Below are 9,269 nucleotides of genomic sequence, written 5' to 3'. Positions count from 1 at the left end.
CTTGGTTTCACCCTCTCCAAGAAAGACTTATTTCTTTTCTTGGTGGTCCATGGTATGTATGTTCAAGACTTTTCTCCAGCACCAGATCTCAAAGGTATCAATTATTTTTCTATCATCTTTAGTCATTCTCCAGCTCTCTGATGTATAGCAAGTAATTGCAGAGACTATGGCCTGAATTAGGCACACTTTACTTTCTAGACTTACATTGTTGTTTCTCAATACTCTGAAAAGGTCCCTAACAGCAGATTTACCTAATACAATTAATCTTTTGATTTCCTAACTGTGGGTGCCAAAAGTGTTGATTGAGGAACCAAACAAGCTCTAGTTGTTAAAAACCTCAATCCCTTCTCCATCCATCATGTTGCTGCCAATTGGCCCAGTAGTGAGAATCTTTATACAATTCTTAGAATCCTTGTTGTTGCTTTTATGAGCTGTTGAATCACCTGCAACATATTGTGGCCCTATATACAACAACCTTAAAAACTTTTCTATCATGTGCCAATCTTATTATTTCTGAAAAACACCTACCTCCATTACCTCAGTCACTAAATCAGTCCATTTCATTGAGGATCTTCCTCTCTTATGCTGTCCCTCTACCCTCCCATGCATGACTTCCCTCTTCAAGGACTGGCACCACCCCACCATGTAATATGGGAGATGACACTTCAGAATCCTTGCCTCCAAGGGGAAGCCTGGTCTCACCCTTTCTAGGACAAACCTATTTGTTCTCCTAGCAGTCTGTGTATGGTATATTCAGTACTCTTCTCCAGCACCACAGCTTAAAGGCGTCCATTCTCCTTCTATCATCCTTAGGCACTGTCCAGCTTTCTGATGCATAGCAAGTATTTGCAAAGACTATTGTATGAATAAGGTGCACCTTAGTCTCCAAACTGATATCGTTGCTGTTCAGTTCTTTGTAGAGGCCTCTGGGAGCAGTATTTTCCAATGAAGCTCATCTTTTAATTTCCTGACTGTTGGTACCAAGAGTGTTGATTGTGGAGCCAAGCAAACCTTAGCAAGTATTTATTTGAAATAGCAGAACCCAGCTGCTTTCCCAATGCACACAAATTACTAAAGCTTTCAATCCATTTGTTGGTTAATTTAAAGTCAATATTTTGGGTGATTGGGGATGTGTTTGTGTGTGCAGAACATACACAATGATGGCCAAAGGAATCACTCTTCCTTTGAAATTAGCTTTTATTGACTACATATTATGTACTACATACTTTAGAATCTACAAGTATTAGTTGGAATGAATGTATTTATTAATAAGTGCTGTTAATGAATATCTTCTCCAGTGTATTTAATGAATTGATTTTCCCCCATCTCCACAGCATGTAACAAGAGGAACAATTTATTAGGAAACATTTAGGTATATACTAATTGTATCCTGTGTACACAACAAGAAAAGGTTGGTCCTTTTTAACCTACTATTGTCACCATCTATCTTGCTATCTGTCACTCAACTCAGATTTTCCAGATGTAATATGTTTGTTCTGGTTGAGTATAAACTCTTCAATCTTGACAAATCTTCCTTGCAGTCTAAATTGCATTTACCCTATTTAAAGGTCTCACCTATGCAAGTGTCTCCAACTTGTAAAAGTGAGCTCAAAGCCACTTGGATTGTCTTCCATGAATGCAAGACTAATTAAGATCTCTTAGAAGAATATGGGATCTTAGATAACAAGGCAACATTAATTCATGTAATAAAAACCTCTAGGAAAACAAACAAAAACTCACACACTTCCTTTGCCAAGATTGACTAAACTAATATTTATATTTTTCCAGAACTTTCACTTATGATTTCTTTCAATTACAAAATCCAAGTCTGTTTCTAACATATCCTCAGCTGGAATTTAAATTAGTCAAAATCTGTTTCGATTACTTACAATCAAAGTAATCTAAAATAATGTATCCACTAATTGCTATTATGACTTTCTGTTCAACTAAATTAGCTGAACAACAGAAAGAAAATCTTTCATCCTTTTTCATGTTCCTCTTTTAAACCCACCAGCCTCCAACTCGACTGCACATTTATCCTGGCCTACTTATGTTTTGAGTCCTAGATGCATTATCTGTAGATAGTTGAGATGTTAACCCAAAGGCCTAGCCTCTGTGGCAATTCGAATCTACCAGTAGTGAAGTAAAGATGGGCAATCTCTTTCTGTGCAGTGACAGCCTCTGAAAACCCACTGAAAAGTCAGGTATAAGTCTATGCGTTGATTCTGACTCCATAGCAATGAGAGAGTTAATTATGTTTTAAGACTAAAAGTTTCTCTCAAAGATAATACCCAAATGCAGTCCCATGGTTCTGTGTCTTTTTACTTTCTGTAAGAAGAGACTGTTCCTGTTCCTCTCTGACTCTGCACAGAAGGCTAAGCTCCTGTAGACTCTGCCATAGGTTAGAGAAGCTGAAAGCCGGTGAAATGTTAACATCCTTTCTGACTCATTTCATTTCTTTGGCGAGAACTGAATGGATTCCTGCCCGTGGAGAGAAGTTAAAGGATACAAAGATATGGAAAACATTATTCAATTATTCCACAGTCCTTTAAAGAAATGCAGCCACTTCTTCATGACATCATTCCTGCTACTTAGTAGTGATTTTTAAAGACACCCGTTTGAGCTCAGCCCAATCAGTAACAAGGCTCTAAACCACCTCTCAGCACATAGTATTCAAACAGGTGGCTGATATTAATCACCCTGTATCGATCTGATAAGTTTCTATTTCTCTGTGTGACTTTTCCCATAATTTATCTGTGGGTATGTATCCTAAAAATACATTCTGGTTCCCTTACAATATAGCTCTAGGCTGACTCTTTTTCTGTGTTAATGTCATTTAAACACAGTTCTTTTTTCTTTTGCACATCAAATAGTTGTCAGAAGCTCTGGATTTATACTGTAATAGTTTAAGAGTAGTCTAAAAAGCAATTTTCAGATATTGATATTTTGACTAAAATCCTGGCTTTGGAGCTCATGGTTCTAGCAAGGTTATATGTTCACCTCTGAAGCCGTCACTGTTGCCAAAGACACTACATACTGATTGATTTAGATTTACTTAAAGCAACACTTGAAACGAGTTGAGAGTTGAGTCAATTTAAGTGAAATAACACGAACAGAGAGAAGGAGATATTGACATTTTAAAAGAGAAATGGAACCTAGACAATAAATAAATTATACAAAATAAAAAGAATATGAAATTAAAAAATAGAAAAGAATGAGAGAGAGAGAGGCAAAAATCATTGGGGGTTCTGTTATTTTAGGGGAAAATCTTAATTACCTATCAAATAAAATTCAAAGAGTACCTACCCTGTGTAGCATTGGTCTTGAGGGTGGTTAAAATTGTTTTCATTAATAGTAGGTTACTGTATGCTTAATATGTTTGTAGACAGATAGATACATAGAAAGAGAGAGAGAGAGAGAGAAGCCTATGTGGTGTGGTAACTTAATGGGTTTCTAACTCCACAATCAACACTTTTGCTACCAGCATCCACGAACTTAAAAGACAAATTACACTAGGAAAGTCTGGGGTCCGAGACCTCTCCAAAGCACAGAAGAGCAATTATGTCCATCTGGAGGCTAAGGTGTGCCTGATTCAGGTCATTGTCTTTGCAATTACTTGCTATGTATCAGAGAGCTGGACAATGACTTGGAATGATAGAAGGAGTATGGATGCCTTGGAGCTGTAGTGCTGGAGAAGACTATTGAATATACCATGGTCTGCTAGAGGAACAAACAGATTTGACCTAGAGAGGGTAAGACCAGGTTGCTCCTTGGAGGCAAGGATTCTGAAGCTTTGTCTGACATTTTGGACATGTTGCAAGAAGGAACTATTCCTTGGAGAAGGACAGAACAAGAGAGGAAGACCCTCGATGAGATGGATTGATTCAGTGATTGGGGTAATGGGGATAGGTATGTCAGAGACAATAAAATTGACACAGAATAGAGCAGGGTTTAGGGCTATTGAACATAGGGTCACTATGGAAAGTCTGCTGTTAGGGACCTCTCCAAAGTGCTGAGGAGCAATGGTGTCTCTTTGGAGACTAAGGTGCGTCTGATACAGGCCATGGCCTTCGCAATCACCTGTTATGCATCAGAGAGTTGGACAATGACCAAGGAGGATAGAAGGAGAATTGATGCCTTTGAGCTGTGGTGCTGGAGAAGAGTATTGAGAATACCATGGACTGCTAGGAAAACAAACAGATTTGTCCTGGAAAGGGTTAAACCGGGTGGCTCCTTGGAGGCAAGGATTCTGAGGCTCCGTCTAACATACTTTGGAGATGTTGTGAGGAGAGACCGGTCCTTGGAGAGGGACATCATGCTTGGGAGGGTGGAGGGACAGCGCAGGAGGGGAAGGCCCTCTATGAGGTGGATTGATTCAGTGACTGGGATAATTTGGATGGGAGTGTCAGAGATAGTGCAATTGGCACAGGACAGAGCGGAGTTTAGGGCTGTTGTACATAGGGTCGCTATGAGTCGCAGGCAACTCAACGGCACATAACAACAACAACAACAACAACAGGAGTCTCAGGTAACTCAACAGCACATAACAACAACAACATGTATATGTATAATTAATTTCATTATTGATTAATTATTCTACTTCATTATTTTAGTGCACAATTTGTGCATTTCTTAAATTTTAGTCCTTTCTTATAACTCAGATAAATTATGTGTTAAGGATTCTTTTCATTTAGTCAATCATCAATGGATGATCATCTATAATTTATATGGTCTCTGTTTCAAATTTGAGTATTTAAAATTGTTATTTATAACTTGGGCAATTTATAAATAAGTATACAGTCAAGTATGTACTAAATGCAAACATAAAACATGTATATATACACATACTATGTAATTCTGCATGACTATTTATATACATGTGTGTATATGCCTTGTATGTATATATGTGTGTGTGGGTGGCCAAGAAACAAAATATTCTAGGACAATTGCCTGAGGTAAATGTTTAATCTTTCATTTCCATATGGGTCACATTTGCAGACTATTGCTTGGCTAAATCAACTTCTCAACTTCATTTGTCTGAAGGTTTTGTTTACTTGGAGGTAAACATATTAGGAATCTAACAGACATAGTTTTACGGTCTCATTAATTTGCTTCAAAATCATTCTTGGACTCACATGTCAAACAATATAGAGAGATTTTTACTAACATTCCCTCCATGAGAGCAATTTATATTTCTGCTTTGTGTTACCTACTTCCAAGAGTTTTAAAAGGGATTCGTACCTCATCCTTCTTTCCATGAAGCTACGGATCTATTGAAATTCTCTATTTCACTTTCAGAATTTATCCTTGGGAAGCCTTCTTTTGAGGAACAATTATTTCTCAAAAATACTTGTATTTTACAGTAAACACTTTTGATTTTCTCGATAGGCATTTCATGAGGGTCTTACTTTCCATGAGTCAATAGACAGACACCTCATGAGGGTCTAACTTTTCTACCCTGTTCAATATTTAATCTTTAATTTGAAATCATTGGTGCTCAATAAAAGTTCACCAAAGAGTTATTTAATTACTATGACAAAAAGGAGTGTAAGCAACTCTACTACCTGTTCCTCACGTCTTCTTTCTCTTAATGAACTTATAGTAAGATCTTTATTTACTTTGATTGCCTCACATTTTTATTTCTACCAAAAAACAGGACAGTGAACCAATAGCTGATGCTATATTAAATGTAACACTTTGAAATGAGAAGTTATAAAGTTTATAGATTATTTTCCTCTCCAGAAGACAAAGACACAGATATCTCTCTCCTTTTTCTTCCTCTAACTCTATGAGCAGTAAAGATAATTCAGGTTCCCTAAAAGAGCTGTTTTTCCAAGCCAGACGCTTGTGGTTCAAATCCATCAGCTACTATGTGGGAGAAAATAGACAATCTCTTCCTATGCAATTTACAGCCCCAGAAAACCTATGGATGGTCAGCTGACAAGTTGATTTCAACTGTATGGCACTTAACACCAACAACACAACATGAATATCAAAAGAAATGTGAGGCAAATTTTTGTCAAGCCCCTTGAAGGTTTGTCTGTAAGAGTTGGTTCCAATCTTACTTTCATTTTACTGTTGGCATCTGATTTTTGTTTAATCTGAATAATGCTCTTTGTGGCTAACCTTCTCTCCTGCTTCATTGTGTGTCCTGGGCTCTGTTGTTAAGCAGAAAAGCTGCAGAAAGCCAAGCCAAGTCACATTTCCTTGAGCACCTGCGTCCACACAATGCGTTCCTCAGCAGTGACCCTTTGGAGGAAGGCAGAGTGATTTTGTGGTGTAGCTTCTGCCAAGTCCCCGCAGTTGAAAAAGAACAGCTGGGTGAGGAGACTGTGGGAATTTTGACTCACCCTCAGCTTTAAATATCATTTTTCACAATTCAGAAGAAGAAAGTTAAAATACAATATTCATTATCATTTCCAGTTAATGAAAGAAAAGATAGCATAAACATAAAAAACACCTGGAAATGGTTTATTTGACTAACTCCATCAAAACTGTTTTGGACTCAGTTTTCTTTCACATCTGGTCACTTTGGAGGTTTTGGAGCAAAGACAGAAAGAAGATTGGTCAAAGTCATTTTTATGTTTCATCATCATTTAGAGACAAAACCCTCCCATTTTATTAAATATATTCACTACATTAAGTATTGGTCATTTTCTTGTCATCAATTTATAATACTTACATTCTTAATCTCAACTAGGAAAAAAAAGATGAAATCTTAATGTAGTCCAAACCATTTTGCATATATGTACAATAAAAATGCCTATTATTTTTAACTCTTAAATATTTTAATCACTGCAATTTGACAAATCTTTATGGTATCAAGAAATCAGCAATGTTGGAGGCAGAATCTCACAAGATATTAGTATTATTATTGTAACTGACAAGAAGAAGTAATATATTGATAACAACAACAACGTTTAGGACTTTAGCACTACCAGAGTCTCTATTGTATCACCACATTCACAGACATGTGCACTTAATATTTAGAACTATTTAGCGATGGAAATAGGACTGGAGTTATTTTTAACGGCATTTTACGTGTGTGGTGACTAGAAGATGTTGCTCGAGGTCTTGTGGTTAGGAAGTGATGGAGACAGGATATAGAAGCACAGCTTCTGAATGAAAGTTCTGTGCTTTTTCCATGATACCACACAACTGGGTAAATACCAATACAAGATCACAAAATGCTGAAAGTGACACCGAAGTGCAATATGTATTCAGAGGTGAGGCAAAATCAGTGTGGGCTGAGCGAGGAGAAGAGGCAAAGTAGGGTTTAAAGGCACCCTCACACTGGAGGGAGAGTTCTGCAAACAGTCACATAGGGAATTGTGAAGTAGGACTGTGAAGGGGGTTTGAAGAAATTTAGTCTCTATATGAATTTTAAGTTGGAAGTATATGCTGCAGTCATATTAGTCAGACTACAGGAGTTTTGGAATATCTATCTATCTATCTATCTATCTATCTATCTATCTATCTATCTATCTATCTATCGTGTTTATACACCATTGAGTTAGAACTGACCTCAAACTGACCTTCTGGTTGGTTTTCAGAGACAGTTAATTGCATGGAAAAGATTGCCCATCTTTCCCTTCAGATCAGCTACTGAATTTGAACCCCATGCCTTCGAGATTGCTGCTCAGCTTCTTGCCACTAGGCGATGAGAGCTGCCTATGTAGCAACTATTCATCCAGCACTACCATATAATAAGGAAATTCTGGTGGTCAACAACAATTTGTAAGGAATTGCACTGCCCACCCAAAAGCCAAAGGATTGGAATCACTAGTGACTTTGTGAGAAAGATAATCTCTTCCAGTGCAATTTATAGTCTCAGAAAATGGGAAGGCAGGTCAGCTATGAGTTGGGTGTAGTTCAACAGCAAAGGATTTGAGACTAAATAATGAATATTTTTTGAGTTGTGAGCAAAAGAGCAAAGATTAAAACAGATTCGTTTTCTACTATCACGTAGCTTAGATTTTGCTAAAAACACATAATTAACTAAGTTTAGTAGTTGGAAGCTTTTTTTTTCTTTTTAGCAAAACAAAGATGTTCAAGTGTATGACAACATAGTCTGTTACCTTCTAAGGAGACAAGAAGAGAATTTCTGAGGAAATAGCATTTAACCAGAAAACTGAATGATAGCTCTCTCATTGCAGTTGAGTTGGAATCTACTCATAGCTGATCCTGTTGCATGCTTTCTGAGGTTGCAAAACTTTATGGAAGTTTTCTTCACGAGAGTGGCTAGTGGATTCCAACTGTTAGAGAGATAAATGAAATATAAGTGTGTATTGTTATTCTGCACCATCAAGTTGGAACCGACCCATAGCTAACCCTCTGGTGTGTATCTTTCTTCATTGGAACAACTGGCAGATTCGAAACATGTACCTTTTTGTTGGCAACACACTTCATTATCAATTGTAGATTAATATCAAGAAAATGACGATTCTCACCAATGGGCCAATTGGTAGCATCATGATAGACAGAGAAAGCGATTATTAAACAATTTCAGCTTGCTTGGTTCTACAGTCAATATTCTTAGCACCAGCAGTCAGGAAATCAAAAGACAAATTGCATTAGAAATATCTTCTGCCAGGGACCTTTACAGAGTGCTAAGGAGCAATGAAGTTATCCTAGAGACTAAAATGTACCTGATCGAGCCCATGATTTTCACAATTACCTGTTATGCATCACAGAGCTGAATACTGACTAAAGAGGACAGAAGAAGAATTGATGCCTTTGAGTTGCCATGCTGGAGAAGAGTATTGAGCATACCAGGGACTCACAAGATAATTAATGGGTCTTTTCTGGAAAGGGTGAAGCCAAGCTGTTCCTTGAAGCCAAGAATTTTGAGTCTCTGTCTCACGTACTTTGAGCATGTTGCCAGAAGGGACCAGTCCTTGAAGAAGAACATCATGTTTGAAAAGGTGGAGGGTAACACAGGAGAGGAAGACCTTGGATGAGATGGACTGACACAGTAAATGGGGCAATGAGGATAGGTGTGTCAGCGACAATGAGATTGGCCTAGGATAGAGTAAGTTTCAGAGCTGTTGTGCATCAGGTCACTAAGCTCGCTATGAGTTGTGGTTGACTCAAGAGCACATAACAACAACAAGTCCAGAAGCTCCATTAACAGGTATTCATTAGTTAAAATCAATAGATTACTGAAATGTACTCACTCACTCTTGTTGAGCTATCACTGATTCATAACTTACCCTTTAGTAGGTTTTCAGAGGCTTCAGATCACATGGCAGGAGATTTCCCATCTTTCA

This window comes from Elephantulus edwardii, unplaced genomic scaffold (genome assembly GCF_000299155.1).
Source record: "Elephantulus edwardii isolate Elephantulus edwardi_28Jun2011 unplaced genomic scaffold, EleEdw1.0 scaffold00078, whole genome shotgun sequence".
In the NCBI taxonomy this organism is placed as follows: Eukaryota; Metazoa; Chordata; class Mammalia; order Macroscelidea; family Macroscelididae; genus Elephantulus; species Elephantulus edwardii.
The sequence above is the reverse complement of the archived record's forward strand: the minus strand, read 5'-3'. Positions refer to the sequence as shown.